Here is a 27,791-nt window from a genome sequence, read left to right on the forward strand (position 1 = left end):
CAGGGTAGGATACTCTAAAAAATATCCTTTTTTTAAAGCAGATGTTTATAGTTTGCTTTAGCTGGCCTGAAAATAAGTATTTTGTACATACTATCCTTTAGCAGCACAGACAAATCAGGACTGAAACCCAAGTATTTGTAGTCTTGACTAGAACTACGGAGGGTACACTTCTCCCTACAAATGGACTAAATACCATGAATTAACTGACCTTTTTTTGTAAAAAAAAACCCCAAAGCGAAACCCAAAACCCAACAAACAACACCCACTCAACATCTGACACGGACTTGTAATTTAATTAATTCATGCAAAAATGCATCAAAAAATTGGAAGTCTCTGAGGCTCGCTACTCCGGCAGAGGTGCTGCAGCATGGAGGATCTGGCCGAGGGACCATAAGGAGCTTTCTGAGAGCTGGCACAACCAAGAAGCGCAGGCAGAGGGGGGGTTCCCCTGCCTCCCCCCTGCAGCGGGAGGCGCTGAGGCCCTGCCAGGTGGCAGGTCTGGCTCAGCGTGGGGGGCCTGGGAGCGTGGGCGGCTCAACCCCCACACGTACAAACGCAGCCCCCGGGGGGCACAGTGCAGCAGTCAGGAGGGGCGAGTGTGGGCGCTGACCCCCTGACGGCTCCAAGAGGCCAGCTCCAATAGTGCTCATTGCCCCCTGAGAAGAAACCTAGCCATGGTTTCCACTTGGCCAAAAGGCAGCGCCAGAAGGCACGTGGCGACCCTGACAGAGCGCCCAGGTGAACACACAGCTGGCTGGGTCACAGCCGCAGGGAGTGCCGGAGCCTGTCACTGCTAGCGGAGGGCAGCAGAGATAACACCTGTGTGAGGTGCGACCAGGTGGGCCATCTGCTCAGCCTGGTGGCAGAGCTGGAAGGGAGAGGTTAAGGAGTGTCAGGGAGCGTGAGAGGGAGATAGGCTGGTGGAGCCGCTCCCTGCCATCGCTGGGGCGAATGCACCAGATGGACACATCATAAGAAGTGGAGGCTCCCCTACCTACTTGCCACCAGGCACAAGGAGGGGTCCTAAGTGCCAGGGAGGAATGGAAACAGGTCCCTGGCTTGGGGTAGCAGGTGAATCACCCTACGACCTCCTTCACCTTCCCAGGTACCCCCATACCATAGGTATGGGGCTCTGGAACATGGCAGCCAGGAAATCTCTGATGTAGACAAAAGTCTGTACAGGTCGGTGGAGTTACTTGGGGAGAGTTGGTCAACCCACACGTGATGAACACCTCTGCTAAGAAGAAAAAAAGGTGGTTGTCATCAGCAACTCCATTCTCAGAGGAACAGAGGGCCCGATATGCTGACCGGACCCAGCCCAACAATAGGGAAGCCTGCTGCCTCCCTGGGGCTCGAGCAAAGGATGTTACTAGAAAAGTCCCTTGCCTGGCACGGCCCTCTGAGTACTGCCCCCATTACTGGTCTTGCAAGTGGGCAATCATGAAGTCCAAGTGACAAGAAGTCTGAGGGCAATCAAGAGAGACCTCAGGGCCTTGGGGTGACTGGTTGAGGGGATCAGGAGCACAAGTAGTGTTTTCTTCTATCCTGCCAGTTGCAGGGAACGATGAGGCACATAATCGGAAGATCTCACAGATCAGTACCTGGCTCTGGGCCTGGTGTCAATGGCTAAATTTCACTTTTTTTGATCATCGGTCAATTTACACAGCACCAGGCCTGCTGGCAACAGATGGGGTTCACCTGTCTCAAGGGGGAAAAGGATCCTAGGTCAGGAGTTAGCAGGGCTCATTGAGAGAGCTTTAAGGTAGATTCAGAGGCGGAAGGGAATAAAACTGAGCTCTTTAGAGATGCACCCAAGGGTGGCATGCCTGGGTTGGAGGTGAGATCAATAGTGCAGCTGAAGTGCATCTGTGCCAATGCCCAAAGCATGGGCAACAAAGAGGAGCTGGAAGCCCTCATGCAGCAGGAAGACTATGACATAGTCACCATCATGGAAACATGGTGGGGTGACTCGCATGACTAGAGTGCTGCCATGGGTGGCTACAAACTCTTCAGAAGGGATAGGCAAGGAAGGAGAGGCAGTGGGGTAGCTCTGTGTGTTAGGGACTGAGTTTTGACTGCCTAGAGCTTAATGATGGTGACAATAGGATTGAGTGTTTATGGGTAAGGATTGGGGAGGGCCAATAATGCTGATACCCTGGTGGAAGACTGTTACAGACCACCTAACCAGGTTGAAGAGACAGTTGAAACATTCTACAGGCAGCTGGGAGAAGTCTCAAGGTTGCTCAGGGGGGACCTCATTGCTCTCTACAACTACCTGAAAGGAGGCTGTAAGCAGGTGGGGGTAGGTCTCTTCTCCTAGATAACAAGTGGTAGGACAAGAGGAAATGGCCTCAAGTTGTTACACCAGGGGAGGTTTACATTGGATATTAGGAAAAAATTTCTTCAATGAACGGGTGGTCAAGCATTGGACCAGGCTACCCAGGGAGGTGGTGGAATCGCTGTCCCTGGAGGTGCTTAAAAAATACATAAATGTGGTGCTTAGGGACATGGTTTAGTGGTGGACTTGGAAGTCCTGGGTTAATGGTTGGACTTGATGATCTCAGAGGTCTTTTCCAACCTAAATGATTCTATGATTCTATGGAAAAGTTAAAAGATGTCCAGTGAGGAAAAATACAAAGTGCCTCTAAATTAAGTATAAACAGACAGAAGTAGATGGTTATGATACAAGTAATAACACCTAACTGCCTACTTACTAGCTATTTATGTTTCCTGGGAGAGGCTTTAAGCAAGGATTTAAATAAATTAACTTGGTGGCCCTTTTTTTTTTTTTTTGGGGGGGGGGTCTGGTATCCTTTGATGCCACTGATGATCAAAAGAAAAAGCAGAAAGGTGTTATGTGCAATGAAAGATGATACCACCTGACAAAGCAGAGGCCAAGAAGGTGAGCAGATTGAAAGGATGTAAGAAAATTTAGACAGATTAAATCTCAACCAACACAGGACCGAAACAAGTAGTATTTTTGAGGTGGTGGGAAAATGGAAATAATGGAGAGGCACAAAAGCAGACGTGGTATGGTCCAAGTGATGAGGGTGGAATAAAGATATGTTTAAACTAGAATTTAAAAAAACAAGATTTTACCTGCTAAACTGGGGGGAAAGTGATGGCAGCAGCTTATCTACATGACTTTGCTATAACATAAGAAGCAAACACTTGGTAACTTAAGAGAACTTACCATGAAGTGCAAAACAATTACTTATAATGCAGATACAATTCGCCTCTAGTTGAAGACAGGGAATAAACTGAGCCTCAAGTGTGTCTTGGGCTACGAAGAGTCCTGTGCTGCCCTCAGGACCTGGATGAGGCTTTGTGCCACCTCTGCCTTGTGAGATCCTTTCCAGATGCCTCACACTTTCTTCTAATAGAATCTGTTGCCTTTCTCTGTAGGTCTGTATCTTTTACAGCATTTTAGAAGTGCCTAGTATCTCTTCAGACAGTCAAAACAATCCTGGCTTTTTGATGAGTTTACATTTTGCTTCAAGAATTTAAAGTGAAGACCCCACAATCTTCCCCTTAGCAATTTGTATTCAGGTTTCTTTGTCCCTATCATGTATCTTTGCTCACATACAAATGGGAACTGGGTGGCCTATTATGAATATGACGATATTTGTGTATTTACCAGTGCACAGAAGTTACTCTCACCAACCTTCAGGACCTCCACTGCCACCAGTAACAATCTGGCTGCAGGGACTGTTACCTTTATGCAGAGATTTTTCTTAGGATCTAGTCCAAGACTCATTCCACCAGAAATACTTGAAACCTGCCCATGTTGGCACAAATATAAAATCCATTTTTCCCCGTTCTTCATTATCACAGATGAAATATATATTTAATAAAAACTGAAACCAAACAAATCCCCTCAAATGCTGTTCTTTATTGCCAGAAAGGAAAAAGGTTGAGCCAGATTCTGATCTTTATGTTTCCACTGCTTATCTCTTATATTTGTTAACGGTTATAAAATGATCAGCTACTTTACAGCTGAGCAGAACAGAGCCATGTTATAAACATCAAAGGCTGATCAGCTTGGAAACAGGGATTAGGAGATTTTGAAGCATGTTTCAAATGCATTAGAAACACACGATGACCCTGTGAAACTGCCCCAAGTGGAAAAAGCTGCCCCTGTAGCTGTGTGCCACCAGCTGAGGACCACCGTGGGAGAGGGCAGTCTGATGGATGCTGCTGACTCAGGGCAAAGGCTCATCCTGGGATTTCCAACACTTCTGGTGATATTCCACCCATTCTCCCTCTCTGGCCACTATAACTACAGGTATAGGATCCAAGAAGATGTTTTAGAAGAGGCAGACATCACTCTCTGGAGGTCAGGCTATTGATGTCTGACAGGGGAAGGTGCAGTTCAGTGACACGGAACAAAAGCAACCCCTCTCATCTTACCCTGCACCCCATCTCCCTCTTCTTTAGCTTCTGTCTTTTCAGGCAATTCTGTTACAAAACAACCCTTCAAAAGTCTGCCTCAGAACCCCTGTGGGGACAATGAGTTGCCCGGGAGAAGCAAACAGCAAGAGGGAAGGGGGCAGATAAACCAGGAGCTTCTTAGGGCTCAGCTGGGGAATGTAGCATATCCTTCAGTTGCACCAAAGGAATAGTGCACTGGCTTGAGCATGACAGAAACAAAGAGGACAGGAGGAAACACAGCCTGAGAGAGAGGTTTGTCCCTGTTAAAGTGTTGGTGATACTTTTTAATAGATGTGGAGGTAAGGTACCCAGTTATAATCTCTTGTATTTGAAAATGTTGACCGCAGGCGATACAAATGAAGGATATATTAATAGGAGCAAATAAAGCTAGACAAATAATGTTTGACACTTCCCTACATCCTCTGCTCAGCTAACTCTACATTTCTACATTAAGAGAGCTCATTGTTAAGGATACACGGGGAACAATCACAGCAAAAAATGCTTCAGGTAAAATAGGGTGATAAAGGCAAACAGTTCAACAATTTAAGTGCATTTTAAGCACTAATAAATTCGTAAGCACTGGTGAAGACATAATCTTTTAACAAAGTGAGGCAAGTAAACAAATATAAGAGCTACGTTTGTAGTTAGCCTACGGGAAGAAATAAGAAACAACCAAATGAATAAAATAACTCTTTGAGTTAAACAGCCTGTAGGGACCATTTAAATTCAAGCCAACACAGATGCCAGTTTCAGTTTTTAAAGACCAGGAGGGATGCTTAGAAATGCAAACCTTTTTTTAAAAAACTATTATAATATTCAGAATAATTCATTTAAAGACCTCCTTTTTCTGAAGGTCTTCAGGGTCTTAATTGTGTCTCTGAAGTGAGTGAGGCTATTTAAGGAAAAAATAACAGAAGCAGAGAAAAAGATACTGTTCAAGAAGATAATAAAAAGACAGCCTTTAAAAATGTAAAAGAAGCCTAACCTTCCAAGGAAAAAAAAAAAAAAACAAACAAACAAAAACCAAGAAACAAACAAACAAACCAAACAGCTCACAGATATTTAACTGCATGCAAAACAAAACACTGTCTACAAAAAGGCCCTTATATTTTCAAAGATATGTTAGGAGTTCACAGCAAATATTGTTTTAAAGTCCATTTTCTTCTAAGAATTAGACAACATTTTTGTCACGTTACAGTATTTTGTGCCAGCGTAACTGCGTTCAAACAAAAAGCTACAGTGATGCAAATGCTCTTCCTCCCCCCAAGTGCCTAAATCCAAAAATTAACTTCCAGACAAGACAATCACAGGCAAAACCAAAGGCAACAAAAAGGAACATTTGAAACAGTTAAAATGAAAGAGAAAAATAAAAACATGCAGGTCTTATCTATACATTATAAAAGAAACCCAAAAAATTACATATAAAACCCCAGAGTGCTTTTAAGATTCTGAAATGCCTCAAGCAGCGTTCCCAGCATGAGCTAGTTCTGTCATGAACTACAGCAAGAAGCAAAAGGTGGAAGTTACAGTTGTCTTTCAAAGTAACTTTTTTTTAATACAGAAAGATATTTTTTGTGAATTTCAGAGATCTAGAGAAGTGCTTTCTTCAGCTAAAACCAGAAGTCAAGAAGTAGAATAAAACCTGAAGTAAATCAGAGGTAGAAAAAAAATTAGTGTAGGGCAGCAACAAAAAAAGAATGAAAATACAGTGGATGGAAAAGTGGAATTAAACATGGGGGGAAAAAATAGCTGAATTTCTTTTTTTTTTTTTTTTGTATGTATGTATACTTTTTCCCTGTGTGCTTTTTTTTTCTTTTTCTGAATGAGATTAGTTGTTCCAAATATTCAATTTATTTTACCAGGCAAAATCAAACAAGAAGGGAAGGCAGGGCAGTCAGGAATGCAGCACTTTTCACACTGAAATCTGATACCACCAAGCTGGATGTAGCCGCCGTAAAGCATTTCTTGGTCAAAGGGGGGGTGATTAGCAAAGTGAACTCTGAATCGTGTTTCATTGTGCACGGCTCGGGGGCGGGGGGGGAAATAAATAAATAATAATTAAAAAGTAACAAAAACATTAGACCGAAAAGACTACGAACAGCTTGGTGGAGAAGAAGAACATAACGAAAATAAAATATTGAAGTGGTATCACTGGAACAGCATGTTGACCGTGTGAACTTTTAAAGTAATTTCTAAGATTTTTATCCCATTTTTTTTTGCACATAAGCAAAACCCAGATCGTTGAGAGATCAACGTGCAGGGGCTATACGGGGCTCTATATACAGGGATAAAGCTGACTAGGCAAAAACTGCACCAGCCTGCCAAAACGCTATCATCTAATAGGGGAACAAACGGCACAGCCTGAACCCGGAGCAGTTCAGGCAGCCCGGCCCCGCTGCGTGCCCCTGCGCAGCCAGACACCGCCTGGGGCGGGCGGTTCAGCCACTGAAAAGGTGCAATCCCTGGAACAACAATGCTGCGATTTTCCTTTGGTGCTGACAGTGAGAGATGAGGCTTTCCGGGAATTTTGATTTCCGATCGGGGAAAACAATGATATTCCTACCTCAGCGATTAAGTACCGAATTAGCTTATTTTAAAGAAAATGTTTGTCCGTGCTGTATGTGCTTTTACGAATCTACATGGACTAGAAATAATCTGTTAAAAATGCATGGAGTAACTACCCCAGCACGTGTCACAGTAAAACGGACCAGAATAACGACATTAGTGGTAACCCAGCATCTAATTACCGCACATCCAGCTATCTGTTCCTCCTTCGGATACTTAGGAAAAAGGAGGTCAGTGGTGTGACTTGAGGGTTAACAAATGCAGCCTGCCTCTGCCAGCACGGGAAACATGCGAATACCTGCCATGCATTATTTACCATGTTTTAACTATGATAACCATGTTTACAACCGTCACTCAAGGTTTGTCTCTACTAGCGCATTTTTGGCCTCTCGCTGGCATTGGTAGCAGCTTCCCTGGCTGTACCACTCAGGTACCCTTGCTTGCAATTCTGCTATAATAAGTGTAAGAGGGGCTGCTCCTATCAGCCTCTTCCACGCAGCTGCCTGGCAGCAGCAGGGCTGTTGGCAATAACAGGAACGCGAGACATTTGCTCCTTATGGCCATCATTAGCGCCAGATAACAGAAGCAGGGCCAGGGTTTGGTGGTTTTTTCCCTTTTTGTATTTTTTCTTTTCTTCTTTCTTTCTAGCACTACTATCCAGAACATCAAAAGGAAAGAGCAGAAAGAAGCAAAATGTGGAAAAGAGAGATCGGCAATCAAAATGTACAAGAAGAAAACAAAAGAGGAAAGAGGCAGACAAGGAGGCGCTGTAAGGAATTAAAATTAAAAAATAAATTTACACTTCATTGCTATTGTATGGGGTGTTTGTCTATATGAGACATGCACCCATGTCTCAGAAAATAAGCCTGTCTCAAAAAGAACATGCTTTTCTAGCTAGATTTGTATTTCACAGTGCTATAAACCCATTTAACAATTTAGGTTATGTATTACCATTTAAATCCTGAAAGTAACCCGGGCTGGGTGTGTATACCTTCATTTCATTTAACTGGTTCATCATATGTTGCTGCTTATTTGCTGTCTTTGTCTGGGTGGAGTCCTATGAGAACTGGTTCCTTCACAAACTTCTCAGTTCTGCTGCTTGTGAAATGTATGTAGCTCATCACAGGTACACATTTACTTTCTAAATATACCTCTATGGCCTTTGTTATTCATCCTAACCCAGCAAGAACTTCCTTGATTTGTAAGACTGATAATATGATCCTTACTTTTAATGGCAATTTCTCATGTTTACAAACTTTCCCAGACAACCTTTATGAGTCAGAACCAGGGATGAAACAGCCAAGTGCAGTTCTGCTGAGCTATGGGTGCTAGCCCTGCCAGCAAAAGATGCTAATTACGATGAAGAAATTATAAAACATAAAGCAGATCAAGAGGAAGGTGGACCTTTAATGGACAGTGTCAACATCATTGGGGTTGTCTATTAAGGGTGTTCTTGAGTGATCAAGTAGTTCTGCATAAACACATTTTATTAAGCAAGGAGTATTTAACCTCTTGCTAGGGTATATTTGTAAATACTGGAAAACCAGTCTTCAGATTAGAGGAAAATGTGGGATGCCTAATACCTAATGGGTAAGAATGGGAATGGATATTGGGAAGATAAGAAACTATTACACCCAGCTGCTGGTAGGAAACAAGCACAGTGCCCGTTTCAGACATAGGGTCTTGAGGAGCACAGTGGGGACACAAGTAAGAAGTTGCAGCCTGAGAGGTGGCACTGCCTTTCTGCTGTCAGTCCTGCACACTGGCTGCTCCCCTGGGCTCCTGTGCATGTTCTCTCTGGGCTACAGACCACACCGAATGCCAGCACTCGTGGCACAGAAGCTGCCTCTGCCATTGCCTATGCTGCCTGGCCTCCTGCATGAGGTCTTTGACCTGTGGGCACCTGGGCTGGGCTTCCACATGTATTGCACGTAGAGTTTTGGGAAGCTGGCACTGCTGCAGCTGGAGACTCTTGAATTTTCCAGTCATTGCCTGTGCAGAGTGGCCTTTTGATTCTGCCTGAGCAGACCTGCACAGCCGCTCAACATGTGGAGACCTTACAGTTAACAGGTTCTGCAACTTGAAGCAGTACTACAAAGGGACCAGGTGATGAGATGACACATAGTCTTACAGGCTTGTTTTCTTTGTGCTGCAAAAAGTCTTTTAATGTTGGAAGAAAATCCTGGAGGAGAGAGCACTGCTGCTGGTGTTTCACAGCTCGTCATTTGTTGTGGTTTATTTGGTCACTAGATCAACAAGGAGCCTCACTCTATTCTGTCAAAATAACTTTGATTACAAAAGGACTTGCTATGAGGAAATGAGCATTAGTGTTTGGGCAGAGATTGCTGAAATGGGTGGTTGGCTACACACCAATTAAAACAATCTTTGTTCAAAAGCTCACGTATAGGAGTTCCAAGATCTGGATAATTCCCACTCATCAGAAGGCTAAAAATTTGGCTTATATTAGGAAAACATACTGACTGACATTTAGACATGCTCAGTGTAGCTACTACGTCAGAAAAGTGGGAATAACTTACAACTTCAGGTACAATGGAAAGGAATGCGTCTTGCTGAGTTGACAGTAAAACCTGAAGCTGTCCAACTTTCAGTTCGGTTTATTCATTATACTCACTGACACAGAAAGATTTAATAAGACGATTTGCCAGAAGTCAACATTTATTAACAGTTTTGTTAATCAGCTTCCAATTAATTAGAAATCTCTGTTAAACAAAAAAAAATTAGTAATCAGGTAATGATTTGGTATTTTCAAGGAGAATTGGGAGATAAGCAAATCTGGGCAACAGCAGCTGGTACTGGGGGTAAAAATGGACACACTTAGAAAGCTTCTTACTTTGGGAAAACTGCTCCGTAAGACAAATACTTTTGATAACTTTCAGCTAAATACCTCTATCATTCATCTACTGAAATACATTTTTATTCCATTCACCAAAACATCTGAGTAATTAATGAATATGTTGTTACTGTTTCAAACTTTTTTGGATTTTGCAAGTCTGGTATCTTTTTGTCATTATTTGCTCATTATCCTGACTGGGATTTTTTTGCTATTTGTGGTCACCCATACTTCCTCCTTCTGTTCACTGCTGAAGTAATGATGCAGTATGCGTGCTCACACGCATGCTTTCGACATCTTTAATTTCTTGCATCAGCTCCATGATGACTTTCAGGAGAGTTCATCTGTAGGCCATAATTTGCCATAATAATAAAAGCTCAGGGTCAGAAAGTTAGACGTATGTGGAGTACAGGACTTGACATTTTCAGTGCTGAACATCAAAGTACAAAACTAAGGAAGGAGACCTGTGATGGATTTGAAACCTGATGCATTGTGAAACACCAGGAGTGCAAATAAACGTTTTGTATCAGCACAGAGCGTATGTTCCTAGACAGTCTGCTGTAGACGCCTATGGTTCAGAAGCTATCTGATGTTCCTATCATACCCTCCCAATTTTCATCGTTTCTTTTGTTTCCAAATTAACATTTAGATGCATTTTAGTACATTGATTCTTTGGAAGGGCTGCTCTGGGATGGCAGTTCTTTGCAACAGCTAACTCTCTGGTTTGAGCAGTAATTCTCATTGTGGACAGTTCATGAGGGGGAGCGAGTTAAATTAATCATGCAGCAAAATGTATAACACTGCAGAAGTCAATGGAGGCACTTTGCATGTACAGCAGCGCTGCTGAGAGCACATCTCTCACCATTATCTATAAATGATGTGGAAGATTCCCCTCCAGCAGCATATTGATTTAACAGCCTATAAACACACACAACATAATACTTTCTGTTGTTCTCAGTCCACAATCAAAGCAAGTTCAAGGACGTAAACCCAAGTATTATCAGCTAGGTTACTCCAGTGAATTTATACTACACCCACTAGTAAACATCTTTCTGCTCCGCTTTCTGCAAGACCAAAGTATCACATGGAGAAGTCCAGGACAGAAACACATAGAAAGGAAATGCCATGACTGAGTTATGCCCTAGAAATGCGATCACTGGCCATAGCCACCAACAGCAGCTAAATGAAGGCAGACCAGATAGTCCAGTATTTAATCCTGTTTGATAGGCACTGGTTTCTAAACAGTGTTACTGGGATGAGAAAGAGCAGCAGGTACACCTACAGGCCACTCAAGGAGCACCAGAACCAGGGGAACTTGATTTCCTGCATATTTGTCATATGCATGACCAACTCGGGTGGTTTTCCTGCTGCTGGAGGGTCCTGCTCCTTGTCTCTGCTTCCTCTAGCCTTTCCCAGGTAAACTCTAGTGTATTGTAAAGTATGAGCTCACACAGCAGTTTCAGAAGGTAATTACTAGAGTCTCTCTATATTGTAACGATGTGTACAAGCATTATTTTTGAGCCCTCTGTATATCTGTGAAGTTGCATTGGCCAGTATGTCCTGAGCTACTGAGGAACAGGGAGGACTCACAGGTAGACAAATACAGCAATTGGAAGCATGATCACGAAAGGCTTGTTCCTGTAGAAAAATGGCTAAAAATGGGAAAGTTCAGTCATTAAGTCCCTGAACCTAGGTCCATTTTTATGGTAAAGAGATACCAAATTCACCAAACTGTCACAATATACATGTTGTTGATGTCAGATGGAGGGAATGATGGTTCTGGCAATTTGAGAACTTCCCATGGCATTGATACAACAGCAAATAAATCTTCGTTCTGAAATTACACTAGAGTAATGTGAACACAAACACAAAATATTTGGAAAAAAGCGCAGAAATGCACATGAAATAATATAATCTTATATTTTATGCGCACACACACCTGCAGATGAATGTATTACCGGGGATTTAATTCTATTGTTTTGAGTTTTGAAGAATTAATTTACCTTTGCTTACAGATGGGCTAGAGATTATCAAGTTAAAAGCACAGGACATGCAAAATCTTTTAGTATGTCAGTTTATCAAACACGTTTACAAAATACTTTAACTCATATCCATTTTTTCTGGATGAACTCACCTATTTTGTTGATTAAAAAAGTGTTCTTTTTCTTTTGTACAATAATAAGAGTTTTAAAGGGTAAAGACGGTTCGGTTTACTGTTAATTATCTTCAGGTTTACCGTTAATTAACTTCAGCTGTTAATATTAAAATTTTAGAGTCTCTAGATAACTAGAGTACTCTAGTGTGTGCTTCTAAATGTGTGGGATTTGTAATGGAGGTCAGAAACAGGAATTGCAAAATGTAAGAGTCTGAGAATCTAGTTTATAAGCTCTTGGAGTAGTGGCAGTAGGAAAAGGAGATGGCAAACACAGTCCCAATCCAAAATTCCTCTCATAAAAATTCCAGAAATTAATTCGTTTGTTTGCTTGCTTCATCAGCAGTTGTTTGCTGCTAAAAAGGTCAGGGACTGTTTTTTTAAACAACTTCTCCCCACCCCATACCAATCCCCAGCAAAGTGATACCCAGGCAGGAATAAGGGATATCAGCTGGTCCTAGGAAGTCAGTCTCCCAAAACAGATGCAGTGTAAGTCAGTGCAGGATGTACCAATGCTACATTTATTTTGTTATGTCACAGATCTCACAAGCTCTCAAAAAATTACCCAGAACTGAATGTTTCTGTAAATAAATCAAACCTTGCTGATTGCAGCATAGAGGCAGAAAGGCCTGAGATTTGAGAAGGTAAATTTCATATATGCAGGTTTTAAAAAAACAAACAAAAACCCACCACAGAAAGAATTTCTGTTTTGAACATGTAGACAATACATATAATTCATGAAGAAAGGAAAATAGCTTTTCTTGTTGCTCCCATTTGTTAAGGACTCGTAACTCTTTTCTTTCCCTTGGAGAGCTATTTACAGAAAATAGAGTCCAGGGTGCTGGTGGTCTATATACTTTCCCCTTCATAAGTGGTTTCCCAGCCACATCCTCTCTTGAGTGTCTGGCTCTGACTGGCAGTGAGGTGGGTCAGCCCTCCCTCCTGCCCACCCTGTGCCTCTAGGTGGGAGGAGGCAGCTTTGCAGCCTGGCACTCAGCGAGCGTGGTTGAGGAGAAAGCACCACAGGTTTTGGTTCGGTTGTTGATGAAGACAGAGATCTCAGTCTGCCAGAAGTACACCCTAATGGCTATGTCAAGAGTGGTCCTTTCCCCTCCTCTTCTGTTTTAGGTAGCTCTGGTTCCTTTGCATCAGCTCAGCAAGAGTGCAGAGGCCATGGCCAAAATAGCTAATAGCCCTCAGGCTAAGATTCATCTTTTAAAAGTGCAAAACAAGTTTTACAAGAAAGTTGTTGCTTTTACTGAATTTTGTGGGAAGTCCTAGGCTATTGATTGCATAATGTGGAATTAGAGCGTAACGGCAGATGGCCATTGGGGAAGTACATGGAAGTATTTCTCCACTGGTTCCTAAAAGCAGATGAGGCTTTGTGGTAGGTTTGACATCACACTAACTTGTACCTTTTTTGAAAAATGAGGTGCTGTGGTTGCAGAGAAGTAGCATTTTGGTTCTTGAGGAACCACACCTAACCCAGGGTGCCAGCAGTCTCCCTCGTCAACAAATAGTTGAATGAGATTTCTGAATAGAAGGTTTTAGTGCCCCAGTTTCAGATTTAGATGCCTAACTTCTGCTGCTTGAGAGTCCGACATCACATATGTCTTCTCCTCAGCTCTGTTTCAGGGGGCTGTTATTTATGCACAGATAAATTTTTTCAATCCAAAAATCTCAGTGTATACACATGAATAGTTGCAAAGCCAAAATCAACTCCACACAGTTCTACTGTTGTCAATTGCATTACATGGATCTATATTCTTAAACTGTGGGCTGAATAGCTTTTGGCATGTTCTGCACAGGCTTCTTACAGAAGATTATTAAATGCAATTAATAAAAGCCTGCTAGAAAATCTTTTCAGCTGTAAAATACTGAAAAATAATTCAGCTTCTTTACAAAATGGTGCAATGTGGCACTTAGGGATGTGGTTTAGTGGTGGACTTGCCCGTGCTAGGTAGTTGGACTCAATGCTCTTATAGGTCTTTTCCAACCTAAACAATTCTATGATTTGATGAATCATAAACTGAGAATTCTGAATGAAATTCCCAGCTGGGATTTAAAAGCATATATCTATCCCATTCACTTTTTCACTACTCCTTTTTGTTGTCCACAGTGAGAACTGGTCCATTGCTAAAGGCAGATAGCAGATGGTAAACCTCCACTGCCATATGACTCTGCTATTACCCATTCCTCTGCATACCTAATCTAATAAATTGAGCGTAATTGACTGTAAGTGTTCACCCTACATACGAATGCATGCTAGCACATTATACCTCTAACAAGAAGACTAAGCAGACTCTTGGAGCCGATGCTGCGTTTCCCATGTCTATTTACTTACACAATGTAGATAGTCAGGATAATTTAAATGTGAGGTTCAATAGGGAAAGTAAGCTTCTCATAGCACTGACAAAACTCCGCTTCCATCAGCTCCTCCAATCCAAAATTAAACAGTTTATCAGACTTACCCAGTTCTCTTAAACCACAATAAATACCACAGTCAACAAAGTGTATCATCATTTAAAAACAAACAAACACCATGGGTTTAATTCATATAATTTCATTGTCATTGAATATATCTTTGTATTATCACTTTCAGCTTGTAACATAACAACCCAAATACTTTCTTAATTTTTTAATTTTTAATTTCATTTCTTTCTTCAACACTACTTTGACAGCTCTCAAAAGAGGTTAACTTGCATGTTTTTCAGTCTCTAAATCAATGACTCCGCGCAGGAAAACATGTAAGCACATGTTTATTTTTAAGCTCAAACTTCAATCCTAGTGCTTTTAGTGAAATTCAAGTATGTGTTGAAGTGCACTCCTGAATGAGGGCACTTTTCTCAACCGAAAATCATCTTTCTCTGGATTAAAGTGAGAGATTCACATGGACATCAAAGAACACTGATGCATTCCAGGCTGATCATCAGCTGTATCCTGACTAGTACTGATTCTCTTTGGAGTCCTCATTTATCTGACCATTATTTAGTACTCACTGTTTACTATGGTCTTGCAGGCCTCGTCTAGATAATGGTATTATTTTGTTAGGTCTTATGTCAATGCAAAACATATCCTTACACTATCACAGCTACAACACTGTGATTTTAGTACTCCAAAACATTTCCCTTTAAGCTGAAAATCTACTGAATTATCATGGCTTAACAAGTTACTGTGGACCAAGTGAGCCATGATAACAATCCACATGAATGCTTTTAGTCCATGGTAAACCTGAAGTGATGTGACTTGGTGTAGCTTTTAATGCAAGACAGTACCTTGCATTTGCTGCAATCAGACCCGAGTTACTTAGCTGCCACCATTCAATGCATATATCAAGCTAATCCTTTTTTTGTGCTAGAAAAATGCGAGTCTTCCAGTTTGTCAATATAATTGAAATAGTGTAATCTTCCTAGTTATAGTATATTTAGTACAATATCTATTTAGCACATTTAATTATAGCATAAGTAAACCAGCATATATTTCCAATCTGAATTCACAATTAGTATAAAAAAGTTTTATACCAGTACAGCTGTTTTCAGAGGGAAGACTAAAAACTACCCCGTGTACTTCCACCTGGAAGTGTAGCCACATTCCTTCTAAAAGTGTTTCTCACTAATTATTTCAGTGTCTAAAACCTGCAAATGAAAATTAGCTCACTAAAAAAACTACCAGAGAAGAATGCTGTTATATATAGAAGCAGTCATGGTAACTTTAGTTAAGGTTATTCACAATTACCCTCTAAATTCCTGGGTTTGGTTGTTTCTAACTTCACCAAATGTAAGTTATCCAAGCTCTGATTTTTCCAACCCTAATTTTTTTTATGTTGTATGTATACTTCAGGTTGAATTACAAGCAAATTAATAAAATCATGTTGAGAAATATAGCTGTTCTGAGAACATTATTACAAGAAAATAAACTTAATTTGCCATGTAAGAACAGAACAGATCTGTTGAAAAATCCTGCTATTTCTTTGCCTGGACAGCTGAATACTGTCTTCCTCCCTCCCACCTCTTGAGCCAGCTGCGCTGCAGTGGCACCTGTGAGCCTGGGAGTTTGTTTAAAGGGGTTTACCCTGGCACTGCTTTTCTCCTCCAGCAGTTTGCAGACATTTCTATTGCAGATTTGGCTATTCCTGCTTCAGCTGTGGCACAAGCCCAACCTTGGGATAGTCGTATTCATTTATTATTTGGGAGACTGCCAATGCTCTGGCATGCAAGCCACAGAAGCGAAACCAGAATAGAACTTTATGAAATTAAGTGAGTTAATTAAATCCTATGCATTTAATCCAAGTTCATTAGCAGTGAGGGGGCACTTTTCTAGCCTATGGGCTTTCTCTTTGTTAATTTGCGAAGAGCTGTTACACCAATGGCAATAGAATTTTATAAAATGGTTATACATTTCTGAGTTGAAAGCATTTTATGTAAGTCACTACCAGTGCATACTTGGCACATGAAAGTTACTGCCAGCAACTTCTGTCATAATGAACACAGCGACATTTATGAGGTACCACAAAGAGATAAAGTAAGTGTAACTTCTTCTCATCTTCGCAGCAATTCATTTCACAGAAGTACATTAGCAAAGGTGGGTCTGAAGGAATGATTGAAATGGCCTTACAAAATCAGATCAGGGAGGATTTTCTCTATGTGTGAGCAGTCTTTGCTGAGTTAATTTAGATAATTGGTGAGGGCAGCCACTCCACAAAGCACTGCATGAATTACCATGTCAGCACTTGCTGGGTTTTCTGGGGATATATCCCATGGCTCTTTCACTCCATTAAGAAGAATTACCCTGTGATCCCAATGAACTGTGGGAAGATGTTTCCTTCTGAACAACTCTAGAAGACTGTCTGCACTGAAGTTGTTTAGTTCTATTCCAAATCCTGAAGGGATGCTTATTAAGGTTTTTTGTCTAGGCCCCTGGGCAGGTTAGCTAGCTATGGCTGAGAGCAGCATCATTCCCGTGACAGGGAGGGAATACTGCTTATGAAAAAAGTGTTTAGGGAGAATACCTAAGTCAGTCTCACTCTTTCAGTGTAATTCATGTAATTCTTGCGTTAGTATTTCTATGAGGACATATCTTAGGAAGCCCTGTCACCAGGAAGCCCAAGCCCATGTACAGATAAACCTGAGGAACAAACAGGCGAGGCTGGCATCTGTAACAGCAAAACAGAAGCTGCGGGGCATGGGATGGGAGGAAGCAGGTGATGAAGAACAAGTGCCGGGAAATACAGTTGTTGCTTTTCTGAATCAGAAACAAAACACATGCCAATATTGGGCAAGGTGATAGCTGTACCAACCAAACAACATTCATTAAAGTATGCATTTGGGTTAAGCCCACCCTGAAAATCATGGAATTTCCTACCTTTTTCCAGCATCTTCTTGTTACTGTACGTGTGATCAGAGGTCACAAATATGAGCACAAATGAAATACAGGCAATGTAATTGTTTAAAGTCTTGTAAGTTAGGAAGCCAAAGCATGATTTTCTTTGCACCCATGCATGCCTTTGATGTCAGCTGAATGTATACATAAGCCCAGTTTTGACTTGAGTGTTAACATACATTTCTTTCCAAGGAGGAATGTAGGGCTAAGATCAGGCTAGTTGCTTAGTAACCTCTGATCAAAAACCCAGCCACAAATCAGAAACCCTTCTGCTTGGTTGTCTGTTTGCCTTGCATGATACTAAGTGAACAGCCATTTTTTCCTAATGAAAAAAAAAAAAAAAAAGACGAATAGCTGTTTCTTATCTAGGATTTTGCAGTGATGGCACTCAGAACTTTGTAAGGCCAGGACAATTAATCCAATAAATCAAAAAGTGCCTTATTAAACATTCTTTTGATTAGAAAGGGAAAGCTGGAGGAATTCTCATATCACCAGTTTCAAGACAGACGACGACTCTGGACTTTTTCCTGCAAGGGAGGTGAGTCATCCTCTCATTCCTGCCTAGGATCCTCCTAATCTATGTGCCATCCCTATGCATGGCAGTTTACTGTGTCTGTGCCAGAATGAATGTCAGTTTGCCTGCTAGCTTTCAACTAAACATCCAGTCTCACTTTTTTCCCACTGACATTAATGCTTTTTTCCCCCATTGTTAATGGTTGTCCCCTGTCTGCGAACAGGGTACAGAGAACAGTCTGTGAATCTCATATTTCTAGAGCAGTTAAATAAGCGTAAGAATTTTTCATTAGAAAGGAGGCATTAAATCTTGGCCACCTAGAGGGAGCTGCCTTATTTCTGATCCACAAGTAAGTGCAGGAACAGAGGAGAGTGGGAAAAGTCTCCCTTTTCATTGCAGCAGTGCCAGGATCATGTCTATGACAGTCAAGATTTTAAAGCATGTGGATAAGAAGGACTATTCTACCTAACCCCTGCCTAACCAACTTCTGTACTGAACAGGACAAGAAAAGTGGTCAGAAAATGAGCAACCATACCCCCAATCCTCATGTGCTGCTGCTGTGCTAGATGTCATTTCAGTTGCCTGTGCTGGATCTGTGCTCTGTGACTTTCCCATCACACAACCCCGCTCAACAGGTAGCCACAGAAAATTAAATAGTGAAGTGAGCATCCTTTATAGAAGAAAAAGGAATGACATAGACTTTATTTCATAATATTTTTCCCACTCTTTTTGTCTCCTTTGGGGTCTATGTGTGTGTATGTTGTGAGAGTTGAAAGGAAGATTTTGATTTTGTTCTTACCTTTAAGACAACCTTTAGAAATAAGTGTGGAAATATATACCTTAGCTGCATGTAATGATGAATTCCCACTAATTCCCAGATGGATGATAAATTCATCCCCAGATGGATGATGAGTTCTCACTAACTTGGATAGGAGATAAACTGCCTGAATACTTTAAAAAGTTTAAACCCACACGACCTAATTAAAAAAAAAAGAAAAAGATGACAAAAAAAGATAAAACTTGATGATTAAAACTATCTTTTCTGTCAGTGGACTCTGAGGTGTGAAACTCAGGATTTATGACTTCACAATGGATGACAGAAAGAGTCTGGGAAGGACTTTGAGAGGGTCTGTTGCCATGCTGCTGGCCAAAGTAGAATGAAGTACACCACAAGGATTCCCATTAGACATTTGCCTAACATGTTTTTTCAAGGTTACGCACTGGACTTCTTATAGCCCTGCAGTGCATTCCAACATATCTCCTTGCTTGCCACAAGAACCATTTTTCTACTGCCCAAATTTCATTTGCAGTTCAAGACTATTACTGAGTCCAGGAAAAAGGAAAGACTAATTCTCTGCTCTGCAGTAGTGTCTCTCCTCACATGTCTCCTCTCCTCTTCAGACTAAACAAGCAAAATCTTTCAGCCTTTCTCTTATTGGCCATGTTTCATACCGCCACTATCATCCACTTCCTTCTCCTCTGGGCTCTCCATGTGCTTGTGAAAGTTTGCATGTGCCTAATGCAGCTGCTCCCAGCCAGGGCAGCCAGACATCTCTGGGGATGGCAGGGAATGTGCTCAGGGTCCTGACAGTTACATGTACCTTTACAGATCTTAGTATGCTGCTGTGTATCTTTGAGGGGACAGCTTGCACTTCTAGTGTGTACAAAAGCAGAGGTTTCTCCTGTGGACTCTTCTCCCTTTTGCTCAAAGTCCATGTGAAACTGAAAGTCCAGTTCCCTTGGGAGCCGGCCCTGGCACTTCTGATATGCCACCCACAAACACATGCAGGAGAAAAAGATCAACTATCGACAGGCATTTAGCAAACTGGAAAAAAAAATCATAGAATGGTTTAGCTTGGGACTTTAAAGATCACTTAGTTCCACCCCCCCTGCCATAGGCAGGAGCATCTTCCACTAGATCAGGTGGAAGCCCCATCCGTAGGTTTTTAACCACATGTGATTTTCCCTCCTAACCAAAGACTTGGATCTCTGGCTTGGTTTCAGTGTTACAACACTGTCTTGCTTACATAATTTTTGAAATTGGTCTGGCTTACAGTAGTCTTAAAACATACATCTTTGCACAAAGAATACCATGCAAAGGGGTGTATGTTTATTGCAGTCACACAGGATGAGTGGCATATAGTTAACGTGAAACATCCACACTCATGAGCTGCCTGATTGTGGAGACACCTGAAATTGATCCTAAAGGTACACCAGGTGCTGGAAAGTTTTGTTCTTGGTCAGATCCGAAAGCACTTTGGTTGTGACAAGGCTGAATATCGAGGCTGAACGGCTCATGCTCACATTCCTGAAACTATGGGTGGGGTTTCTTTCACCTAAACTTGGAGGTCTGCATCCCAGTAACAGTTCACCCTACATACTTTTTACGGTTAACAGAGTAACATAGGCACTTCTAGTGCTCACAGTGAGATGAACCATCCCTTGGAGGAGTCTATTTCTCAGACAACAAAAACATTTAGATGACTCACTCTACACCAAGATCCGTACTTGGCCACCTGAAAAGCAATTCCTCCTGTGTTCTCTGAAGGCTGCACCTACTAAGCATTCCCAAGGAACATGGGGCCAATCCCGCAGCATGGGATGCCTCCAGCTCAGCACCTGCACACACACATGCAGTCTGGTGACTGTGAAGCAAACCTTCATCTGTGAAGATCAGTTACGCACCAGCTTCAGGCCTTCTTCAAGCTGGTAAACAGTGTCGGGAGAGAGCACCATGTTGTAAACCGAGGCAAAACCTCAGCCAGGAGAGGCCCGTGTGCTAGCACAGCTGCTTAAGGCGCTCGAGTGTGCAGTTACACGGGGAGAAACAGGTAGATCCGAGCCAGATGCGCCTACTCGAAGCAGAGCAGCGGATGCCGGCCGTAGGCGCCGGCGTTGCGGCGGGGGAGCCTGTCTCTGTCAGGCACTGACCTCCGCTGGTGGCTTTCCCAATTACAAGCTAGGTTCCCACGCTCCTGCCTGCAATTGCATCAACCGTTTCAATAGGGCAGGGATTCCTAAATCTCTCCCGAAGTTTGACTTGAAATCCAGGGAGATCCCGGTGTACAACAGAGCAGTAACCCCGACGCGTCCTTAGATGGTCCCAGGCTTGTCACAGTACCTGTGGCTCGCTTTCACAAAAGCAGTCTTGGGGGAAAAAATAAATCAATCATGAACTGTTACAAGCCCAGACCCCCAAACTGGTTCTTTGCCTTTTTAATCATGATATTAACAGTAGGTAAATGGCCACATCTTATGTCTTATTCATTAGGCAGAAAACCATAAGAAATACAACTTTCTGCACTGTGGTGATTCAGGTTGAGGAATGCAATGCTTTCTTTATCTCTGAGGATTTTAGAGCACTTTATGAACACATAAAACCACTGTACAAACAAAAGTTCTCCTCTCCCTTCCCTACATGCTTGCTCATGTGTGCCATATCAGCACCAGTGTTCAAGATGGGCAAGAAAGTAATGTGCTTTTACTGCTACCACTCACACAGTAGAAGCCTAAAAGGATCAGCCTCTGCCAAGACTGTGACTGGCATAAAATGGGAAGCCCTCAGGTGCCAAGTTACTCCTCTATTACTCACAGATGAACTCATGAACTTTGTGGGATTTACTGGAAAATTATCGACAGAACAAGCCAAGCGATACAGCTTGAGTGGTAAGGTGATGACCGGCGGGTGAGGATGGGTATCGACATGTTAAGACTGACCTGTGCCTGAGAACTCTGTCAGACACTGTTTGTGATCTGCCTCTCTTGCCACTAAATGCCTTACTTTGCCTTTACATTCCATGTAAGGGAATGACTGGACTGAAAGGAAAGGAATTTATAGAGCTAATATGGGGGAGAGAAAAAACCCTGCAAGACACGTGGATTTCAAAGACAGAGTCTTAAGTGGAGAACCACAGTGTTTGAGCATACTTCTGGATTTGCCCCTACCTGATCCTGCTGTGCCACAGCTACAGGAGTTGTTATGTTGTTGTGAACCCCGTGGCTTTGCTATTCCTCCACTTAAGTAAGGAACAGCTGGAGCAGTGGAAATTGTCTACACGTGGCAGACTGGAAAATTGAGACTGAACAGAGATATGGGTGTTGTATATTGACAGGCAGTGTCTCTTGCTGATTTTACCTGCTTTCTCTCAGCTGTTCTTCTCTTTTTCTGTAATTTTTCCTAAATCCAGGGAGCTTGCTAAATACAATCTTTGTAAAAAGCATCATTGTATCTATGAGAAACAGAGCTGGCTCTTGGCAGAAGCAAAGTAGAGAGCTACTAAGGAGCAGATAGATGGGCACAGTGCATAAAGTACAGCCCAATGGCTACATTATCTAAGCCCGGTTGCTCTTGCTGCTGCAGGGGAAGAAGGGGAATGTGCCAGCAGCAGAGGTAAAGGGCCCTCTCTGCACCAGCTGTTGCCATCCCTTGCATCTCCCCTCCCTCCACCAACAGCTGGGAAGCCACAACTCTGGAGCACCCATCTCTGCCACAGCCTCCCTCTCCCCTGCCAGAAGCACCCCAGCCCAGGCCTCTTTGCCTGTATTGCTGTAAGACCTTGAGCTCATGTTGACCAGAATCTATATACATGGAGTATCAAGGCTCTATCAGTGCATCCCAACTAAAAGTCTGTTTACAAATAATTCTGGAGCATTACCTACATTAGAGGCAATGGTCATTCTGCTGTACTATTTATTAGGCTAAAGGATAATTCCTGTATCTACCTTAGAACAAGTCCACACACTGGAATACAGCAGTGTGTTAGCTCCAGTTTAATCCCATACAGGCTGATAGCGTCTACGTGACACAGGGCAGGATGAACAAGCAGCATGGACTAGTTAGACCTGTTTCTTCATCAGATATCATTTGGGAGGTGCTTCTTCAGGAGCCCCTATGAGGAGCCATGTTCTCCTCCTGTGCTCCATTTCAAAGATGCCCCTATGGCTGTGTTTAGTGGTCAGAGCACACAGGCACTGAGCCACCTGATGAGGTGGAAGCCAAAAAAGGGTTCCAACCAGAGGGTGTCTGTAGGACACCAATACCCTTGTACTCTGCCCTTGCACTCTGATGTTCCTCAAGCAGAACAGCAATTCCTTCTGCAGTGACTGTCACAGTAAAGCTGGCAGTCTTAAGCAAAAATAACATGAAAAAGGAAGTAGATCACTTGCATAAAAACCATAGCATCCAAATATCTATTAAGACTTCATTTATACACATGAGCACTATCTATGCCTAGCATTCAAGGACACTCCCACCCATCTGAGGTGTGCTCGACTGATTTCCTTTACAAGAGTTAATAGTCTGTTCTTTGGCACTTGCTCAGGTATCTCCATAGTATTCAGTGCCCCACTAATATCTGTTATGGGGGATCTACATGAGACAGTAGTTCTGTGAGTACCAAGGCATAGAAAGCCTGCCATCTTCCACTTTTTGTCCTGTGTTTTCTGGATCTTCTACGGTAGCATACCGATTTCCTCTTCTTGTTCCATACAGCCAACGCTGCAATATTCCCAGGTTCTCTTTTTTCACCCAAACCATCTCCGTACTCCATTTTCTCCTCTGCTTTCCTGAGACACTTAGCTCCCTCCTATTTTGCCTAAGGCCTCCTGCTACACTCAGCTCTCATGCTTTCTGTAGCTATCTTGTAGTAGTTCTATTCCAATTGTTTTACATGATGGCTGTGCAAGATACATTATATACTGTGGCAGCTTCAAAGTCTAGGTGTGCTACTTGGTCAACTGTCTGACAGGTATACCAGAAAAAAGTAACAGCTGAACTTAATGGAGCAAAAAGCACTATCTGCTCACTAGTTTTCAAGAAACCTGTGGGACACAAGATTTTTAAGATGCCACGCTACCTGTGACATTTCTATGTTATGGCTTAAAGGGTTTAAAAATGTGATGATGACAGTGTGGCTGCACAAGCCTTAACTCTATGAAATCTGACTAAAACCCAAAAGCCATTCTGGAGCAGCAGATGGCAGTGATAATGGTGGCATCAGATCAAAGCTAGTATAAGGTAGACTCTGTACTTGTCATTGCTGCCGGCAGCTGCTGCTCTCTAGGTATGGATATTCTACTACAGCAAATTCTTAAATGGCAAGGCTACTGGGAAGTTATGCCTTGCAAACTCCACTAGTCACAGAGTGAACAATCATAGTAACAAGTCACTAGGAATTAGTCCACAATGCCTAAAGCATCTCGGAGAACTTGGCATGTCCCTTAACAGCACAGAGTGAACCCACACATGACAGATCATTCCCTGACCCAGAGAATGGGATCTGCCTTCTCCCTGGGACCTGGAGAAGGGGATCTTCCCCCTGGCCTGCGGCAGGGCAGACCTGATTCCTGTCTCTGGAAAGGTCTGAAATCCACATGACTTCAGGGCCTGAATTTTCAAAGGATAAGTGTTGCTGATTTTCACTTAAACTTGGGCTCAGAAAGACCAAAGCTGCGTTTGAAAAAGAAATTTAGAGTCAGTTAAGAACCCTTGAAAAAATTACCCTTGTGCCTGGCTCTGTCTTGCCTAAACACAGCAAGTCATGAAAAACAGTCTGGTGTTTTGAGAGCCTCTATTTTTTTTTCCATAATTTAATATATTGTTTACATTTAATTTTCTTTAATTTTTTAAATCTTTGATTTCTTTAATCTTAAATCTTTAATTTTCTAAATCTTTCAAGATGTTGCCACTTCAGACAGAAGGGAGATTGTTGCAACTGAACATAATGCATATACATAGAAATGTAAAACCAGAGCTAAGCTAATATAGATTAACTTTATAGCCATAGAGAGAAGTAAGAATTTTTAATATATGATCCGCCTGAGGGAGGGGAGTCACAGCCTTTTGCAACGGCCAGCTCTCTGAGCTCTGTCACTTCACACTCAGACATAGCAGTCTTTGACAATTGGAAAGACAATGGAATATCTTTTCTCTTGTGTACTTTCTTCTTTGTTTTTGACCTAACCAGTCTCCCGCCTTGCTTAGTTCAGGTTGTGTCTAGAGTCAGATACTGGCTCCTGACCTAGAGGTAACCAGAAGAGATGTAGTGGCCTTGTTTCTGATGTGATTCTCCTGCTCGTTAGTCTTTCAGTTCTCCCTCCCAGAGATGCAAAGTACAAACAAATAATATTTATGAAAGCAGCAGGACCAATGCAGCCTGGTTTTCTACGGATTAATGTTGCAAGGTGCGGGTTCTCTGTTGCGTAGTAAGAGTACAGAGATGGCAGCTGCCGGCTCTTCCTGAGCTGTAGGCTCGTACAGCCTCCCTCTATGTTAGACTACCTATCTCCTCAAAACATGCTTAAAATGGTTAACTTCGACACCTCTGATCTATTAGTTGAATTGGTCAGAGTCAGACAGTGGCCAGAAGAGACAGAGAGATGTTTATATGTATAAGCACAGAGCCGTATGACTTAACCTTAATTTGCCTAAACAGTCAAGCCCAAAGCGGTAAGGGTAGAGTTACACCAAAGGCATGTCACAAATCATTTGGCTGTGATTATTCAAGGTCAGGTGCACACACATAGTTTTTTGTGATCATGCCTGCATGAGGAGTTTGCACTTGCCTGGCTCAACAGCCTAGCTGGAACACTGCAAATCCCAAACTGAAATAATCCACTGAAGTAAGAGTCACTTTTAATTTTAAGCTGGGGCAGCTTTATGGAGATACGAAGTCTGAGAAACTGCCCAAGGACACGACGGCTGCTGCTGCCAAGAGAGGCTGGCAAGCGGCTCCTCGCAGGCAGTGCAGTTACAACCTCACAGCCAGGATCTGCCTTTACAGTGCATGCTCTTAACCCCTGCATTAAGTTACGCTGACGTCTGCCTCCCTGGGAAAAGCAGAAGCAAGTCTGCAGACAGAGCTGTGTTACTACAGCTGTTAGCGGCCGTGAGGAAAGTGAAAACTTTCAGCACGCAAATGCCTTTCCAGCTTTAAAATAAAAGCAGAGAGCCTCCGAGCTAAGCCCGGGTTCGACCAGCTGTTCCGAGTGCAATCAGACGTGCACGGGAGCGGCCAGAAAGAAATGCAGTACCTGTGAAACGCGTCGGCGCGCGCGCAGCGTTAACGGCCAGGAAAGCGGTAAGCAGCAGCGAGTAACGGGGGGGCCCGCAGCCAGGGGCACCGCCGCGGGCTGCCCGCTGCCCCGCAGCGCTCCCGCAGCTACCGCCCGGCCTTCCGCAAACGCCCCGCCCGCGGCCGGCATGGAGACCCCCGGCGGCGTAGCTATGGGGGCGTGACTATGGGGGCGTGACTATGAGGGCGTGGCTCCGGGGGCGTGGCTCCGGGGGCGGGGCTCCGGGGGCGGGGCTCCGGGGGCGGGGCTCCGGGGGCGGGGCTATGGGGGCGGGACTCCGGGGGCGGGACTCCGGGGCGGGGCTCCAGGGCGGGGCTCCGGGGGCGGGGCTCCGGGGGCGGGGCTCCGGGGGCGGGGCCGGGCCGAGGCACCCCCTGGCGGCAGCAGGCGGGGCAGCGCCCCGCGGCAGCTCAGCAGCGGGGGCGGCGCCGCGAGTGGCGGGGCGGCGGTGAGGGGCGCCGGCACTTCGGGGCTCCTGGTGCAGCGCGGCGCTTTGTTGCAGCACCCAGAAAACGAGCTGCTGCTTCGTGGGGAAGTGCCCCGGGGGCCCGGCTGAAGGTTTTGGGTGCAGCAGGGTCTTGAGCATGAGCGGTGGGACTGCTAGCGCGTCCCCTCACCGCTGCGTGTTAGCTTGCTGCGCATCCAACAGAGACAAAACAAGCACGAAATCATACTCATCCACGTCTTTTAAAGAATATTCATTTACTTACAGCTGACTAAGATGCGAGAAGAAAGACAAGCGTACTGATAAATGCCAGCTTCACATAACTGAGTTAATACCCAAGCCTTAATGCAAACCTGGGAAGCCTGATTTCATTTTTGGGGGGGTTGCTCCAACACTCAGCTCCTCACAGCTCCTGTCTAACTGAACACAGAACGGCTCCGGTATCCAGCAGAGCAGCCAATGCCAGGCTTTTTGGAGGATAAGCCTGTGATTTCAGCTGTGTGACAGAAAAATAATGTAAATAGCACAGCCTCTCAGAAACGGAGGAGGGGTCTCTCCACACCAAAGTGCAACTTTGGTAAAGGTCGAATTCCATCCCCAAAGGTACAGAGCTGTATTGCCAGGCATTGTCAGTTCTGCTCTCAGAGTTCTAACTCTGTAATTAGTCTTCCCTCTGAATTTCTATATATAAATCATAATATGTCTATGTATGAATGCATATGTACATGTAGGTATACCTATACTTGGGTTATGTGGGAAGTCGGCATTAGATTTAATTAATTAGTTAAAAATATACTGAAAAAAATGGAAAATATTTTTTTTCCCCATCAGATGTACTACATAATAAAGGGAACATTTATTCCTCAGAAGTTTTATTCCTTAAAGTCATGAACAATTTTTAATCTGCTCTGGTAGATACTTCCAACTGAAAACGTCAATACAGATGTCCATTATTGGTCCTCTATCAAAACATTAAACATCTGTATAAGAACATTTATGTCTTTCCGTAGCCATCGGTTTGATAAAACATCTCTGCTCCAGATGGATTCATTATGGGACAGAGGAAGGTAGGAATTATGGAAGACGCGGAAAGATGAAGAATTAGTGACTGGCTGATAGACAAGACTTTATGAGCACCTGGAAAACTGTTTTAGTTCTAAAGTTCATATAATTATAGACAAATTCTTTAGAGCTCTCCTTGTTTTCCAGTTGTTTTCCCCCAGTTTTACACAGTGCCCTCACCAATGTTAGAGATTTTTGTCATTAGTTTCTATGGGAGTTAATTCTAATCCAGCATGTTGTAAGAACACAAAATATTGGCCCCTAATTTATCATAATTCATACATAATTTCCCAATAAAATGGCCAATAAATCCCAAGTA

General features: G+C 43.1%; 1 protein-coding gene across 1 annotated transcript in view; it reads right to left on the bottom strand.

Annotated features, from left to right (window-relative positions):
• CXADR (CXADR Ig-like cell adhesion molecule) overlaps positions 1-26,066 on the bottom strand; it is a 74,070-nt gene extending 48,004 nt beyond the window's left edge. Inside the window, exons 1-2 of the mRNA XM_056328034.1 lie at positions 25,924-26,066; positions 14,344-14,435 (exon numbers count right to left, since the gene is read on the bottom strand). The gene's annotated coding sequence lies outside the window, so the exon portion shown is untranslated. The remainder of the gene's footprint in view (positions 1-14,343; positions 14,436-25,923) is intronic.
• Positions 26,067-27,791: the final 1,725 nt, after the last annotated feature.

The sequence above is a fragment of the Falco biarmicus genome, chromosome 2 (genome assembly GCF_023638135.1).
Source record: "Falco biarmicus isolate bFalBia1 chromosome 2, bFalBia1.pri, whole genome shotgun sequence".
Taxonomy (NCBI): domain Eukaryota; kingdom Metazoa; phylum Chordata; class Aves; order Falconiformes; family Falconidae; genus Falco; species Falco biarmicus.